Genomic DNA, 17895 nt, shown 5'->3' on the forward strand with positions numbered 1-17895 from the left:
GTGGGGGGTTTGCAACCTGAAAGGAACCAGCAGTGGCAGGAGCAGAGGGAATGGAGCCACAGGTGAAGCCCAGCTGGCAGTGACCATGCAAGACCTTTTCCCTGAAACTTTGCAGTTACCCTGTGCTGGACACTTTTTCTCATTTAATCCTCTGGTTCCTTACAAAAGAGAAAACAGAGTCTCACAGAAATGAAGTGACTCAGCTGGTAAGTAGCAGAGTTGGCCTTGAACCCAGGTCTGAACCTGCATCTGAATCCTCCATCAGAAGACTTTCGCTCTGCTCTGTGCAGCAGAGCCAAGAGGCCGGGGGTGGCTGGGAGAGGATGGGTGGATGTGGAGGCTGGGCTTCCTCTCAGTCCTGCCACAGAAGGCTTGGGGCCAGGACTTCACTGGGCATCCCTTCACCTGTGGCTGGGAGACCCTGACCATGGGGCTGATGTTCCTGCCTGCTGGCCCTCTCCCCACTGGGCCCTGTCTGAACTTCAGAGACTTAACTGTGAAAATATCATAGAGGGAAAACAAGCCACTCCAAGCAAATACCTGACTTAACAGCAGCGATCTCATCACAGAGAGAACCTGATATGCATAATGGGTACAGAAACCTTGCAGCCAGGATTTGGCTCTTCCAGAACAGTGCAGCGCTCACCCTGTGCCTTTGATGACAGCTTCATCTTTAATGCTAGATAATTCAAACCACAGGTATTTAAAATGTCAGAGAATTTAAACTGGTGAGAAGTCATGTGGTATAACACATATGACAAATGATTCTGCCATGGCTCATACATACCACCAGGATAGCAGCCTCAGAATTTAGCAAGATTCTCCCAGTGGGTTTTGCTGGGAATGCACACAGCTAGACCTCCTTTCTAGAGGGTCTGATCAGCAGGCCTGAACTGGTATCCAGGAATCTGCATTTTAACAAGCACTGCAGGCGATTCTGATGCAGGCAGCCCAAGTTTCAACTTTTACAAAATATGGCACCAGAGAAAACATACCTCAGGGGACATCTATGAACACAAGGAATGTGGGAAAACCTTTCCTATTCCTTAGAAAATTATCATGAGGCATCTCCTTCTGGAATAACTGAGACTTAAAGTGGGAATAGTAGCCGCTACAGAAGGTTATAAATAGCTAGAGCAGGGCGTCTTGCTCAGAATAGCACATGGTTAGGGCTTTGGGGTCAGACCTAGGTGTGTTGGGATTCTTGTGCTGCCGCTTGTAAGCTGTGCAATGATGGGCACATTAGACAACTTTGAGCCCTGGCTTTGTCATATGCAAAATGAGAATAATAGGATCCCAACCTCATAGGCTAGGAGGGCCAGATATATTCATGCTTATGAAGCACTTAGCCTGGCACTGTGCTTTTTTGTGTATTGCTGTTGTCAATGTTGCTACTTCCTAACACTCCCCAGAACAATGTAGACTTCAAAGTGTGGATCAGGTAGCACTAGGGACAGGTTTGCTATAATATTCCTGACAATCTTCCTGAGGATGGGGGCTGTGTCTCAATACATAGTAGATGCCCAGAGAACACTCATTCAATGAATATCATACTTGGACGATCTAGTCTAATCTCCTATTAAAGATGTGGAAAGTGAGGGAAAAAGTACTTTAAGTGTTAAATTTACACAAAGCTTGATGCTTAAGATGAGTTATAAAAGAGCGGCTAAGAGTGTCCGCAGGCTGTGGACAACCGGGGCTCCCCCTTGCAGCTCTGTCATTTTGCAGCTCTGTGCCCCTGGAGAAAGTTCTTAATTTTCCTAAGCTTCCTATTCTTCGTTTGCAAACAGTTGCTTCACAAGGTCATGGTGAAAATGAAATGAAATGATGTGCATGGCGCTTAGGCCCCCAGTAGCTGTCCCCTTCATTCATGTGTTACTGCCCTTCAGAGTTTCAGGTGCAGTGGTAGGTACAAGGGAGGGGACAAGAGGACATCACGAGACTCTGCAAGCCTTGCCATAGGGACTATTCATGGCCTGGGACCTGACACAGAATTTGGGATGGTTGTGGCAGAAGAGCTGGCAGAACCCCTCCTCTTGGAAGGTTCGCATCCCACTGACCCCTTCTATGCCAGGCGAGGCGACTGACATCTTCTAGATGGAGAGGCAGTAATACAATCCAGGAGTCTTGTCCCTGTCATCCCAGTTAGGAAAGCTCTTATTCCCCAATTCCTCAGCAGCCCTCCTCCCACCTTTGTTTCACTCCAGGGCATCTGTGCTTTCTGAGGGCATGCCAGGGCATCAGGGCAGGACTGCATTTATGTTTAAAGCTTGTTTAGAACTATAAATACATTTCATCAATCTTGCTTGGTTTAGTTGAGTCTTAGGGAGGTATGGTGAATTCAAATGATGAAAAAACGAACAGGAAGAAATACACTAATCATTGTTCCTAAGTCTATAGTCTTTGAATAGGGACAGACAGGTGCAGAAACCCAAGATGGGGGTATTCTCTGGGTTGTGAAAGAAGCTTATCAAATAAATGTAGAAACTTATTTAAAAGTCTATCTAAGATTAGACCACTAAGTGCTTATTGTTTCTGGTGAGTGCCCAACTAAGACTAAGATCAATTTTCTTTCTGGCCCTCCACCCTCCTGACCTAACTGAAGTCAAAGTAAGATATTATATAGCAGAAATTAAGCTGTCAGCAAAAAGCACTGTCACTTGCTCCCAGGATGTTAGCCCTGATCGATATCCCTGATGTAGGCTGAGTGAAACCTTCAAGGAAAGGTATTTATCACAGCCAATAAGGACACTAGCTGGAAGCACAAAAGGTTGGATTTATTTAGAGATCTCAGATGTAATAAGCCTAATTTCTATGACAAAAGAAAAGTGAATAATTAAATTTAAGAAAATCACAGGAATAATAAACCCTGTCTTGGCTCCAACCAGGCTGTGTCTAGTCCTGGGCTCTTTGACACATGAGCTCTTTCCTTGCACACCTTCAGACTCTGGAATTTACAAAAATGCTTGGAAACAGCTGGCAAGTTACAATTTCACTGAATGAAGTAGGAAGAAATGCAATTTCTCTTTTCTCCCCTCACTGTTTGACAAGCCTCTTTACAGAGATCACAAAGATAGCTCATCCCTCATTATTTTCCAAGCCAGAGAAAACGCAACTAGCACTACTTAAAAATGGAAAAAAAGAACAATCCTCAGAATATGGTTTATGAGGGGCCTACAATTGTTCTTTTGGCTTACTCAAATTTCCTTTCTTATATCCAAACAGCAAAATGATCCAACTTCTATCTCATAAAGGCTTCTGTTCTAGAGAAAGAACCACTGCCTTGCTTTAAACATTTTTTGATCATGATTTGAGAGATGACGTTCTATGCTAGCACATTCAAGGGGTATGACCCATTATAACAGAGGAGAGACAAGCCGCCTTGGAAAGGAAAACATATGCTTATTAGCTGTGAGTTCAAGGTTTGGGGGGGAAGGAAAGAAGGAGGAGCCTTTCCTATAACCTTGAAACCCTGCGGGCTCTTCCAGAAGGCCCTCCCTCTAGGCTGCCCTCATACTCCGTTCTTCAGCCTCTTAATCCAGGGACTTTGCATACTCTGTTCCTCCTGCCTGTCAGAACTCCTTCCCCCTGCCAAGGAGTCGGACCTCTTCAGCTCTCAACTCAATCATGACTTCCTTTCCTCTTGGTCACCCCCACTCCTCCTAATTTATTCTACTATAGCACAAAGTATCTCTCCCTGGGGCACCACACACGGAGCACTTTTATATTTACATATGTATATTTTTAAAATTAATTTTGTTCTCTGACTTGAACCCGAGCTCCATGAGGGCAGGAACAGTGCTGGCTGTTGCTAATGCCTGACACAGAGTAAGTCAGTGCTTAAGTATCTGTGGAATAAATAGTTCTTGAAGTGATTTTTTTTTCTTAAGAATTGATAAAGCCTAACAGCTGATTAATGTAATTTAAAAACCAGGTCTGTTCTCATAGTGGCTCAGTGTAGTAAAGTGATGCTTGGGAAAAAAAAAAAAGGAAATAGGGAACAAAAAGCCCTGGCTACAAAAGGAAGCAGAAGGCCCATTTCTCATTTGGCTAAGCTCCCAAATACTCTATTTTGTTGAACTTGTATCCCCGACATGGATACAGCCTGCCAACTCATTTACTGATGTACATTTGGATTTTAATTCTAACATATAAATTGGGAAATAATGATGACTACCAGATAACCGAGTAACCTGAACTACCTGAGTGGTAAGCCCCATTCCTCCATAGCCTAGCTGTGCACTTTGGGGACACTAACACGATCACCTCAGCCTCATGTACATTATGGGTGACCTGAAGCACAGCTACCTCACGGGAGGGAAAAGGCCTTGACATAGGCAAATGTGCCTAGAACAGTGCCTGGCACACACATGGTAAGCACCCAATAAACGTCAGCTTTTTACATTACTCTTCCATTACTACTAGAAGTCAGACCCTGCTTTAAGAGATTTGCATATACTATTTATAAAAATTCATTCTTACAATAAGGTGGGTTAGCCCCATTTTGCAGGTGTAGAAACTAAGGACTGCAGGATAGTAATAGGATATCCTGGAGGGGCTGGTGTTCTGTCTCCCCAGTTTTCCTTTGGGATGCTTCTTCTGTGTCCAGGTTGAGGTCAACTCTGCAGAGAGGCAACCAGCTCCACAGGTGAGGCTGGCTGGACTGCCCCTTCAATTCATGGGTTCAGAAATCTCTCCTTCTGTCCACAGTCTCTTCCAAGTTGCTGCAAACACACCCAGAAGGGGCCAAGGGGATGCCTCACTTCCTTTCTTTGAATTTACAAGCACTTCTCTCTGCATCCAAGTGAAGGCCAAACAGTGGGCAGAATATTGGAGGGGATAGCTGGTTGGACTTGCATTGTTTATTACTAAAACAAACACTTCCTGTTGTCCCAGTGTGTATAGGGAAGCCCATGGCTCAGGCAGGCTAAAAAAGAATGACAAAGGAGCAGAAAAGAAAACCCAGCTGCAAAGCCAATGCCTCAGACTTTGTGCTTTCCAGAAGTTAAATATAGCCCCTGCGTGAGGGAGGGCAAGGGTCAGTGAGGTCACCTTGGAAGACTTTTGGGTGTGTTAATTACAGCAATTGCAGGAAACTGAATCTCTTTTTATGCTAAAGAGAATAGTATGAGTTTGAGTCCGCAGGATAGAAACATAGAAACATTCATGAAGAAGGGAGGTGGCAAAGAATAGGGGGAATAATTTGGGACTTGGTCTCAGAGGACTCGGTTTGGGTTCTAACTCCACCCACTTGCTAGTGTGGAGTTTTGGATGCGTTATTTAACCCCTCCCAGCGTCACGCTCCTCTTCTGTAAGAAGGGGTTTACAAAACCCACCCACAGGTTTGTGTGAGGGAAAAATAGGCGATGGCTGGGAAAGGGCTTGTAAATCGTGGGGCTTATTATTATTGTACTAGCACAATTCTCTGACCCACTGTTGCAGGGAGGTTGTAGGTCATGGAAAAGCAGGTCATGGGGGAGTTTCTGGCTGACATTCTTTCCAGGAATCAGGCCAGGGTGACAGGCTCAGGGAAGCCCCCCACCTTTAGTGGCAGCCATTGCTTGGGGCACCTTGTTTCTCAGCTCTGGGCCTCCAGGGAAGCTGCAGCTTCCTTTCATCCAGCCATTTCCAGACCACAGCAGAGGGGTTGGGGGCCAGTCACTGGCTTCCGAGGAAATTAACTTTGGGTCATGGGCCTGAGCTCTCCCAGAATTGTTCCTTTGTCTGTGGATTCCTCCCTGTTTAGCTCACACACATATAAAAAAATGATTCCGGGAGGAAGTGGAAAACTGTGACACACATGTCCCCCCTACCCACAAGATGGCAGCTGTTTCCACTTCCGGAAGCCTGCACCATCTCCTTTACCAAAGGCTTGGGGAAGCAGGAGCAGGTCCAGGGTGTGGTCTGATCTGTGCGATAGTAAAAGCTGGTAGGGTTTCCAGGTCTTAAGTGATGTTCCAGATGTCATGCATGGATTACCTCACTTAATCCTCAAAATGGCCCTGTGAGGTAGGTTCTGTTGTACTCACTATTTTACTCATGAACCAAGCTGGCTGCCGAAAGGAAGTCAGTCATTTGTGTAAAGGTCCACAGATAGCAGGCTGTGATTGGAACCTAGAGCTGACTCTAGAGCCTAAGCTTTCAATCACTGTATTATAATCCCTTTGGCCTTCTCCATTGCACCGGGGTCCCCCATCCCCAAACTTGCTAGACCCATCAGGGAGCACGTCATGACCATTTCCTACCAGCGTTCATTTAGCAGGATGGTGTCCAGCCTGGAGTCTTGACAGGGCTGGGCTTTCTGCTCTTGAGAAGTCTGAGTCTGAAGTCCCATCTCACCAACCTGCTTTGACAGACACCAAAGCCTCTGACTAGGGAGGAGTAGGTGTATTAGGATAATAAAGATAACTAAGAACGACAGCCACTGTTTACTGAACACTCCTATATGCTGGGTACTGTGCCTAACATTTTCATTTCTTTTTTGAAATAGATCTTCAGGTGGACAAAGATTTGAATAATCCTAATCATTGCTTCATGAGATAGTCTCATCATTGGCCCATGCATGTCCCACTTTTATTATTTATGTAATCAGTTATATATTTTTGATAATATATAAGCACTCAGAAACCAACCATTCTAAGCAAAAGGGTCTTGACAACATTTACATCTAACTATACGATCCTACCCTCCTGCTGGCTACCCTGCCCAAGGTATCATCCTGGATGCTGTGTTCAACATGCCTGGCTTTACCTTGTGTGGAGCTTTGGTGCAACTAGATGTACTTCCGAACATATATATTTTAAATTATTGGTTGTTGTAAACTTTATTAAATGAGTATGATGCTATAAGTAAACTTTTATAACTTGTTCTTCAATATTATGCTTCTAAGATTTATGCATATTGCTGCCTGTAGCTGTGTTTGTTCATCTGGACTGTTCTATGCTCTTCTGTTGTAGGAGTATACTCTGTGACTATTGCCTCATTTAATTTCTGCAGCAGCCCTATATGGTAGGAACTCTTCTTATCCCAGTTTTACCGATAGGAAGCAGACGACTAGAGAAGTTAAACATGCCAGAGGTCACAAGTGCCAGGCTTGGAAGGTTCTGGCCTCCCACTGTGCCTGGTATTTTTGGAGCATGGGAGACAACACAGGTCCTTGGGCCTCAAGGCCCAGCTACATACTTGCTGGCTGTGTGACCTTGGGCAAGTCACTGCTCATCTCTGAGTCTCAATTTCCTTGACATCAAAGTGGGGTGATCATAACTTCCCTCCCCAGCCCTCACAGGCCAGTTGTGAGATTCGAGTCAGATGAGGCTGGTGAGCAGTGAGAGCGCTCTGCTAACTGAAGCTTTGGAAACTGGCAAATTTTGACTAATAGTAAATGCAACATCCTTCCACCTCCCACTCCCAATCAAACAACGGAACTCGGAGTCAACAGCATCTCATTCGGAAAGGCAAAGGATTAGGTGGGCAATCAGCTCATAGAAACCTCAGTGAGTTGGGGATCAAGAAACCAGAAAATTATCAACAGATGCCACAGGATATACTAATAGGAAGCTAGTATGTTTGGCTTTGCTTTATTCATAGAGTTTTTTTTTTTAATTAATTTTTTACCAATTTTCAATATTTAAGGCCCTGCCCCAGGGCTGTTTGTGGTGATTCCTCTGCATAACCTATTCTCCTCCAAACCCTAGCCATGTGACCTCAGGAAAGTTACTTACCTTCTCTGTGTTTGTTTCGTTATCTGCAAAATAGGGATAATAATAATATCTATGCCTTACAGGGCTGTCATGAGGATCCAGTGAGGTATTTATTACACAAGTGCTTTGAACATTCCTGATGCATGCCAAGTTGATTGTGATTATTATTTAAAATCTCCTTCCTCCCTAGATAGGGCTTTGGGAGTTGGTTAAGGGCCACTTCCTCCAGGAGGCTGGTCCTGCCTTGTTGGACAGGTGAAGTTACCTGTTCTATGCTGCAGAGCAGATGACTTGATCAATGTCCCTCTCTGCTAAACTATGAGTCATGGGAGTAGTGATGATGCCAGACTCAGCTTTTGCCCAGCTGCCCAGTGCGCAGCAGGTGTACTGGGTGGGGGCAGAGGCTGGCAACCTGGGATCCACAGGATGGACCTAGACTAGAAGGGCTTCTGGGAGATGGGAGGCAGGTGGAGCAGACATGCTCCCAGGGGAGCTGGGGGTGGGAGGGTCTGGGCAGCAGGCCAAGATTACAATATTAGGCTCAGTGTATAGAAGAACTCTCTGGCAATCCGAACTAAGAGAGGCAGACAGATGTCCCTCTAAGAGGGATGGGCCCAGGTGGGACAGCCCTTCAGCAGGGAGGCTGGCGCTGAGTCAGGACAGTGGACACTGTGAACTGGTGTGAAACACCTAGAATCAAACCTGGGATGTGTCTTTCCTTACCCAGGGACCCCAGGTGGGTGACAACACCTCCCTAAGCCTAGGTTTTCTGTAAGACAGAGATAAAAAGAGCATTTACCTCAGAGGACGGTGGCAAAGAGGAAGGGCAATCATGTATGAAGAAAGTTGGGCATTGTGCCAGGCACACACGAGTCATGCCGTGAGGGTTTATTCCTGATGTCGCCACTGTTAGTGAGCGCAAGGGAATCAGCGAGGGCCTAGACTAGATATATTGGGTGGGAGCTCAGAATGACCATGCTAAGTGACTCCCAGGTGGGAAGTCTTCCCTCCCTTCCCTCTCACCTGACAAAGCCCCCTAGTACTAACCCTGGATTTGGTTCTGGGCCCAGTTGCCAGGAATCCATCCCCCAGAAAGCTGTGCTTGGTAGGCTTTGGGAGTCTCCTGGGGTGATTCCTGCTTCCAGAGCGAGGGATGGGGACCCCAGAAAATGTTGACTGAAGGCTATAGAAATGGATGCTTTGGGTTTTGAAGTACTCCAGACAAATACCTCCTTTGCTTCCCCATTAGACTCATAATGCTGCCCAGTTAACCCTATTTGAAAATGGAGAGTTGTATGCGTCTGCTCTTCAACATCAAGGCGAGTTAATCTCACAGCCTATAGCTCACCTGAAGCATTTGCTACAGCTCCTAACTGGCTACCTCTTTCCCATCTCTCCCTTTGCAATCTGGTGTGAGCTCACTGTTGTATTTAATAATTGCCCCAAATTGCAACACACAACCTCTTCCTGCTCACAACTCAGCAACAGCTCCCCCAGGCCCACGGCACCAGTTTCCCTTTGCGACACAGCACAGATGATGAAAGCTCCTCACGGGCTCCATGTGCTCCCTGTGGCTTATCCCCAATGTCCAGGGTGGGCAGGGAAGGAGCAAAAGTGGAAGTGTTAGAAAGACGACTTGGATTCCTCTCTAATTTATTGACAAAGGCAATCATTTACTAACCTGAATTTTAAGTTTTTGCTTTCTTTCTTAAAAACTTGAATGCTTCCTATGTGCAGAGTGCTTTCCCTGCAGTGAATCCACGGCGCTTAGGTAGGTAGGAGATTGTTATCTCCATTTTTTGTTGGAGGAGCTGAAACTCAGGAGGTTAAGTGGGAAGAATAGAGGCAGAATTCAAACCAGGGCAACTTGACACCACAGCCAGGGGCACTCAGCTCCTGCAGTTATCCCACCTCTATTATTAGCTACAGATTACACGCAACACGGCCTCTCCGAGACTGGGACACACCAGCTAGGGACCTGCAGAGGAAGAGCCTACTCTTTGCAAGGATGTTGCAGCTCCATTTAACTTCTACCTGCTCTTCTGGGTTCCAGGCATCCTGCCCTTCCTGAGCACACTTCTGGGCCTTCTTTCCTCCCCACAGTGTTCTCCACCTGGAGCGCCATCCCCACAGTGTTTCTTGAAAGTAGCTTTTGAGCCTTCTGATGTTTTATACATTCTCTTTGATGGACACCGATTAGATATGACCTCATGTCCCAGGCATCAGTGGCCAAGTATCACTTTCTCTGCCACATTAGGAGATTCAGGGGGACAGGGACCCTGAGCTTCCCTTCTGAGACCCCTCCCAGCTACACCTGGTTGCTGGCTAGAGGTGAGGAAAAGTCTTCAGGCTCTCTGGCTTCCTGGCACATGCCCGGGAGATCAGTTTTCTTCTTGGTTCAAGTGGAGCTAAAAAAACCCCTCTTGGTTTCATATCAGCAGGATCTGCTTTCAGCAAACCCTTCAACAAGAACGGGCAGGAAGAATAAATATTTATTCTACAAATGAATAACTCTGATTCCATCTTCAAAAGAAAGCTTTAGTATAAATTATCATAATTTCTCTATGCTAAGATGTCACTTATTTTGAGATGTTTTTATGTGTTGAATAACAGCTTTTTTTTAAAAAAAAGAATGAGATGAATAAATTAATGTGCCAATTATAAAATATGTTCTGAGTTTTTAAAAAAACTATCTTTGTACCCATACAATTAAAAAAAATAGAGTCCAACTGAATTTTTATTTTCTTCTTCTGGCACTGGTGCTCTCAGAAAGAAGAGGGCTGCCAAACCCTGGAACTAAGCCACAGTGAGGCATGGGCAGGTGTTAGCAATGTGTCCCGGCCAAGTCCCAGCCCTGAACCCCGTGGGCTGCAGGTTCAACAAGGGCACTTCCCAGCTGCTCACGCACCAGTGCAGCCCTGAGGCCCCGCGAAGCTGAGGGACAGGGTTTCTCCAGCAGAGAGATGTCCATGCTCTGCTGATACCACGTAATCATGTTAGTGGTCCTGGGGAAAGCCAAATGGGAGTCCATGGGGTGACCTTAGGCACGATGCTGCCCCTTGAGGCTCAGTTTCCCCAGGTGTAAAATGAAGGGCCTCGAATCAGCTGAGTGGTTTCCCAATGCTTTTCTGATGAAGTTCACGGGATCTGTGCAGTTTCCTTGGGTGCTGCCTTGGGAGCAGGAGCCTTAGAGTAGGATGCACTCTGTGTTCTCATTCCCATTTCACCGAGAAAAGCTCTATTGCTTAAGATTTTGTTTGCAAAAGGTTTCTGAGGCCAAAAGTAATCTGAAAAACACTGGTAAATGGCACTCTGGGGTCCGCCCAATATTACTCTTGAATACATACTCTTGTATGGTTTAAGAACAGTGCTTCGTTGCTCAGCCTGGGCACACCCTCAGAATCCTTCTCACTACAGAGCGTCAGGCAGACACTCCCAGTCTCTCTAGAGCCTAATCCAGGAGTTGGCCAACTTTTTCTGTCAGGGACCAGATAGTTCATATTTTAGGTTTTGCAAGATACACGTGGCTTCTTTTTCAACTACCCAACTCTGCCCTTATAGTGAGAAAGTGGCCATAGATTATATGTAACGAATGAGTGAGGCTGTGTTCCAATAAAACTTTATTTACAAAACAGTAGCAGGCCAGATTCAGCCCACAGTCTGAGGTCCCTACACTATAATAGTTTGATTGCAAGGGCGAACTAACTGATGCCCAAGGCAGGGATTTGAACCTCATCTCCTGACAGCAAGTGTGCTTCTACCACACAACGCTGCTCACTTAACTGTGACTCTTGCCCTAAACTGAACTGTGGGCATCTGAGGACTACACGGTTGATGGAATGATGCCTAGAAAAGGCACGCAATCCACTTCTCTCTCAGGAGATCAGGTTTCCTCCAGGTTCTTACAGGGCTATTTAAAGCCCCCAAACATGCCTCCTGTGAGCGTGCTGTCTGTAAATTCCCCAGAACTGGTATGACTGCAATGTGCCACATTCTGTCCCACTGCAACCTGACAGCTGTGCCAGGGAGAAGAATCACACCAGGCCAGATCTGCACCTCCACCCCCACTTGGGCCATGGCTGGGATTCCCCGAATGAAATTTCAGATGGAGGACAAACCCTGCCTGGGCCCTCTGGGGTCAGTCACCTTGTTAATTCCAGGAGGATGAGGGAGCTTCTTGAATTCTATATACCAGAACTCTGAGGTCCACAGTGGGAAGTGTGAAGGGTAAGAAATAAAACCACAAATGGGCAGCCTGGTCCCCTTCATCAGTGGAGGGGGACCCCTGGAATTGTCTAGCTCTCCTTTTCTTCTCAGCACTCTCCTTGTCTTCATCTTGAGATCTTTACTTAGGGAGCCCCTGTGGCTTCCCTAGCAAGTCCTTAATATAATTAACTTGGAGATAACCCTCCAGAATTCATGGAGAAGCAGCGGAGAGCAATGGTAAGGAACTTAGGTTTGAAGGCAAGTCAAACTGAATAAATAAATAGACTCTGCTAAGCCTTATTTTATTCCTCTGTACAATGGGGATAATGTCAGTGTCTACTGAGTCATGGTGAGTGCTCAGTATTGAATAGCATTTGATTATAACTGTTAAGCATTTGCTATGTGTTTGTTGCTGGGACTGTCATGCAAAAGACAGTCCCAGATCTCAGGATTCACAGATACACAGAAAAGACATTTCAATAAGTGTAGTAAAATCATCTAAAAGCTCAGACTGAGTGGGTGGTAGTAACCCAAAGACAGAAGGGAGCGAGAAGGGGGGATGTGGCAGGGAGTTTCTGTAGGGAGATGATGCTGAGCTGGTCTCTTTTAGGAAGAGGGAATAGCAGAGTGGTCTTTTGGAGCCTCAGTTTTTGCATCTGTCCAACAGTGAAAATGTTTCCACTGTCCACCTCCTGGGCTACCATCAGGGTCAAGAGAAGCCACAGGAGAGAAACTCAGGGCTGGAAGGGTCTTCAGAGAAGAGTTTAGTGGTCACTGTCTGTCTGATGAATCTTCCTATTACACAGGTTTCTTCTTGTGCAGAGTAAGCCCCAGTGCATGACTGCTAAGTGAGAAGATGCAGGGTTAGTTGCCATGGAGAGAGGTTGCCCAGCCTCTGTGTGAAGCACTCTGTGGATGCTCAATGTCCCTGACGCTAGACTGAAATGAATACAATTGGTGAACATCAAGATGATCCTCAAAGTTAAACCTTTATGAGAATATATGTTCTCACATCACAGAAGCCAGGACCAGGACATGGGAATTCTGCTTCCATATCCAGATCCATTTCTACTCTGGCACCATGTGCTGGGATATTTATTGGAGGTTGGAATTTACCTAGGAGTCTATAGTGGAGGGCAGGGTAGAGATGGGGAAGGAGAAGCTGAGATGGACATAACACATCTCTGGAGGACTTTTCACAAAGATACTTGCCAGGGGGTGGGTGGGGGAGGTTTTATATATACATAGGACTATAACAAAAAGTTTGTATAGCTTTTATAAGATAAAATGAGACACTTTATGCTTTCATAAAGGTATTTCTGGTAGTATATCCAAACCCTAAAGTTCCACCTGGGTGAAAGTGTGAGATGTAGAACTAGAATAAGCAGCAGGGAACCGTGGAAGGTGCTGGAGCAGTGTGATGGGTCACAACAAAAGCCGGGCATGAGAAGAGTGGTTATCAGCCCTGTGAGAACCTCAGGGTCACCTGGGAATTTGCAAAAAATGAAAGATTTTCAAACCTCATTCCAGACTCACTGATCAGATCTTTGTGGGTGTATTTTGAGAAGACTCCACAGGGGTTGATTCTGTGGATTTGAGACCCACTGTTTCGACTAACAGGGAGTGGTCCTCAAGGCAAGCTGGAGAAGGCAAGAGCAGAAACAGGAAGCTCCTATCGGAGGTGACAGGATATAGAAGCAGCAGCTATCCAGGATGCATTTCCCAATCATAATCAACAGGATTTGGGATTTGATTGTATAAAGGATGAAGGCAAAGGAAATGATGGATAAAGATGAAGACTATGCTTCTGTTCCTAAAATGAGAACCAGGGAAGTGGAGAATCCTGGAGCTGTAAATGGCCATAGCCAATGTCCACTCTGTGAATTGTGTACTCTGGTTTTCATTCATTCATCATCTCAGCAGACAGGTATTGAGCACCTACTATGTGCTAAGCATTAGACTAGGAGCTGGGGGAACAGTAGTGAGTGAGGAAAGAAAGGGTCTGCTCTCATAGTGCTGCCTTAGCAGCTAATTTAACCCCACTGCTCACTGTAATTGTGAAAATGCAACCAATGAGAAGTACTAGGAGCTCTGAGCATCTATCACGCGGAAGAGGTAGCTTGGAAGGTTGGGAAATGTCTTGAGGAAGTAATGTCTGAGCAGAAAGCTAAGAATGTGCAGAGGTAAACCAGGTGCAGGCACAAAGTATTCAAAGCTGGAAGGAGCAAGGCCAGGACAAGAGGTAGAATGGGCAGTTGGTAAAGTGGGCAGAGCGCAGACAGGCAGCCCTGAGGGCCACCACAAGGACAGCAGTTGGTATCTTACAAACAATGCAAAACCACTGAAGGGTTTAAGCATGATTAGATCAATAGTTTTAAGTAGCTGTCCTTAATTACAGAGGCCCTCTTCTCCCCAGACTCCATAATATAGTGTACATCTGAATAAAAGAGGAAGGCTTTAGGTTGAACATAAACTCTGACAAGTCTTGTGTCAAAGGACATGGTTATGGACACCTCTTGAAAGTTAGATGATGATAATTCTTAACCTGCATATTAGTGGGGTCCACAGGAGCCATTCTGTGGCTTCCCTGACCTTTGGCCGCTCAACCTTTGCTTCATTACATCCTTGGGCAACTCCTATTCTATCACTCAACATCCTAGTCATTTGTGTGCTTCTTCTAGGTAAAGCCCAAATTGGACTCTGTTTAACCTTGCACAGTCATCTGGAGAGACTTCCTATTACCTCTTCTATAGGACAGCTAGTTTGAGAACTGATCCCATGTTCCCCCTCCAAATTCAATCTTATTCACAAACACCCCCATTTCCTTCAATAACTCCTCACGTGGTTGAGTTGTTAACATAAAAAAAGAAACAGGAAAGGGTCATCTGATTTGGTGGTAAGATGAGTTCAAAATTGGGTCACTCTGAGGTTGAGTTAACCTGTGAATGGAAATGTACCACAGGTGGGCGGTCATGTGGGAACAGAGCCCGGGTCATGGCTGACAGTGGACTTTTGAGACTCACCCTCACAAAGGGGGTTGGCTGCTCACAGGAGCGTGTGTAGACCGAGGGTGGAGGTGGTGGGGAGTTCAGGGGAGAAGCGGCAAGAGACATTAAAGAAGGTAGAGCAAGAAGACAGAGCGACAGAGTGAGTGAGAAGATCCAGCAAGTGGGAGAAGATGGGAAATAATTAGGAAGCACTGGGTGAATATTACTGTAATTCAATCTCTCAGCTCTGGATGTCATTATTCCTGCTTTACAGACTGAGCAAAGTACTTAGCTGGGTAACTGGTCTTAGGGGAGGAAAGGCCCAGAGGCTGTGAGCACCTATAACAGTGGAATGAGCAGGGAGAGAGCAGAACAGGTTTCTTGGAGGGATGGGTGGTGGTTACTTAATCTAGACTTTCAACTCCAAAATCTATGCTTTCCCCATCTGTACAACTCCAACATCTGTGCTTTCCCCATCTGTACAACTCCAACATCCATGCTTTCCCCATCTGTACGACGCCAAAATCCATGCTTTCCCCATCTGCACTAAATAAGAAAATACATCAGAAAAAAAATACAGGATCAATAGAGCTACAGAGAAGTCCAGGAGATGAGAGTTAGTAGAGGCGAAAGCTTGGACTTCGGTCCTATGGAAGTGGAAGGCATTTGTGGGGCTCTCAGCTGAGGGTGTGACCGGAAGTTAGGCTGCAGGAGGTGAGAGGGGCATGTGAGAAGGAGCAGGAGGCTGTGAGTGCCAAGTTTGGCCAGAAAGGGAAGGAGGGAAATGTTTGGGGTAATGGGCACACAGATGGGTTGACTTTTTGGTTAGTTGCAAGTGTTTTGTTTTTTTTTCTTCTTTCTTTCTTTTTTGTTTCCCTTTTTCTTTGAAGAGTAAGAAGGGCAATGAGAAGCTGATGATATCCACAAACAGGATTGTTTTTCTGGACCAAAGATGAAAATGGAGTAATGATAGGTTCTTGGCAGAGGGTGGGGAGGGAGGAACTTACTTGGCAGGATGCTCACCCTGGGAAAAGGGGGGTTTGAAAGTGATATTTGAGGGAGAGGCAGACAGAGCACGGATGGAAATGGAGAAGGCCGACAGCAGGAAGGTTGAGGTGGACAAGGAAATGAAACCAGTGCCAGTGACCAGCAGAAGTCTCTACACGAACAGGTTAAGCCTACATCGTAGGCCCCCACATGACTATGAATACTTACATCCACTGCAGAATGTGGCTAACATACAAATACCAAACGATACTTATTGCCTTTTCCTATGCCATTCCAAAGGAAGGAAAATTAAGTAATCTGTCCCAAATCATACAGCTAGAAAGTTGCAGTAAAAACTCACACCTAGTGCTCACTTCGGCAGCACAAGTACTATAATTGAATGATACAGAGAAGATTAGTATGGCCCCTGCACAAGGATGATACGCAAATTCGTGACGTGTTCCATATTTTTTTTTTACAACTTTTATGTTTACCTGGATGGAGCTGAAACATGTTCTTCTTAGTAAACTATCTCAAGAATGGAAAAAAAAGTATCCAATGTACTCAATACTATTATGAAACCAATATATAAATAGTTACACATTCATAGGAATGATAAAATACAAAGGTAGTCCAGAAAGAAAGAGGGGAAAGGAGGGAAGGGGAGGGGAGGGGGGTGGAGGGAGGGCATTTGGTGGGACTCCCACTTAATGTGCACAATGCAAGGGTACATTTCAAAACAACTAAGAGTATATTATAAACGTCTTCCCACCAAACTAAGCAAGGTGTTGGTTATGATGTTTAGTTTGATTTAACCATTCCACATTGTATATCAAATCATCACATTGTACTCTATAAATGTATACAGTTATGATTTAATAAAAATTAAGGTAAAAACAACTCAAACCTAATTCTGTCCATTCTCTGAACCACTCAGCTCTACTGAGTCTTCAGGCTGGCAAAGATGACCTCATAGAACAGGTTTAGATGGAAAAGATGAATAGAATGTGGATAAGTGTTCTATTCAAAAGAGGATTACTGATAGAAGGAGTAGGGAATGAACTTGGATATCAGGGAAGAGTTATGTCTACATGAGAACTCACAGCCTTGAGGACAAAACGTTGGTGGTGAGTCATGAGAGGAAGAGTTTGGCCAATGGAAGGTAGAGGGAACATATGGCCTTCTTCAGCTGGATCTCAAAGCTGGTCCAACAAAGGCAAGACACGTGAACTCTTGCATCATCTCATGACTAAAGATCTTCCATCATCTCAGGACTAAAAATTTCCTTCAATGAAAAACAGCATGAGATTTTTTTCTTGAGTTTCCCAGTAGACCATATAACATCCCCATGAATAGAGAATGTAGCAAAAGAAACCCTCGGCTTGGGCTGAATTCAACTACAGTAGTTGAAAAAGAATTAGTTGTGAAGTAGAAAGGAAAGAAACCTTGGGAAAATCAATCTCTTCACTGAACCAGGGAAATCAGACAGCATCTTAGATATTAAGAAGGCAAATTTTAGGCTCCGTGCCCATAGCTCAGTGAGTAGGGTGCCAGTCACATACACTGAGGATGGCAGGATTGAACCCAGCCTGGGCCTGCTAAACAACAATGACAACTGTAACCAAAAAATAGCTGGGTGTTGTGGCAGGCGCCTATAGTCCCAGTTACTTGGGAAGCTGAGGCAAGAAAATCACATAAGCCCAAGAGTTTGAGGTTGCTGTGAGCTGTGATGCCACAGCACTCTACCAAGGGTGACATAGTGAGACTCTCACCCCCCCCAAAAAAGCAAATTTAAAAAATCGGAGAAAATTTAGCTCAAAGACTTTAAAGATAAAATGGTTCAAGAAGAATAGAAAGTTCCATCCATGTGAACATGAAGGAGGTAAAGTCTCCATCTTTCTTTAGGGCTGCATAGTATTCCATTGTGTACATATACCACAGTTTATTGATCCATTTGTGGATCGATGGGCACTTGGGCTTCTTCCATGACCTGGCAATTATGAATTGGGCTGCAA

At 45.2% G+C, this 17895-nt stretch overlaps 1 protein-coding gene and 1 non-coding gene across 2 annotated transcripts in view; one reads left to right on the forward strand and one right to left on the reverse strand.

Annotated features, from left to right (window-relative positions):
- The window catches only part of AFAP1L1 (actin filament associated protein 1 like 1), a 62980-nt gene that overhangs the window by 40395 nt on the left and 4690 nt on the right, over positions 1–17895 (reverse strand). The gene's annotated exons all lie outside the window — the stretch shown is intronic.
- On the forward strand, positions 16247–16352 carry LOC111727316. The gene has a single exon (XR_002774886.1). It is a non-coding gene; the product is annotated as a U6 spliceosomal RNA (small nuclear RNA).

Source organism: Otolemur garnettii, unplaced genomic scaffold, assembly GCF_000181295.1.
Source record: "Otolemur garnettii isolate 467f Iridium unplaced genomic scaffold, OtoGar3 scaffold00003, whole genome shotgun sequence".
NCBI lineage: Eukaryota > Metazoa > Chordata > Mammalia > Primates > Galagidae > Otolemur > Otolemur garnettii.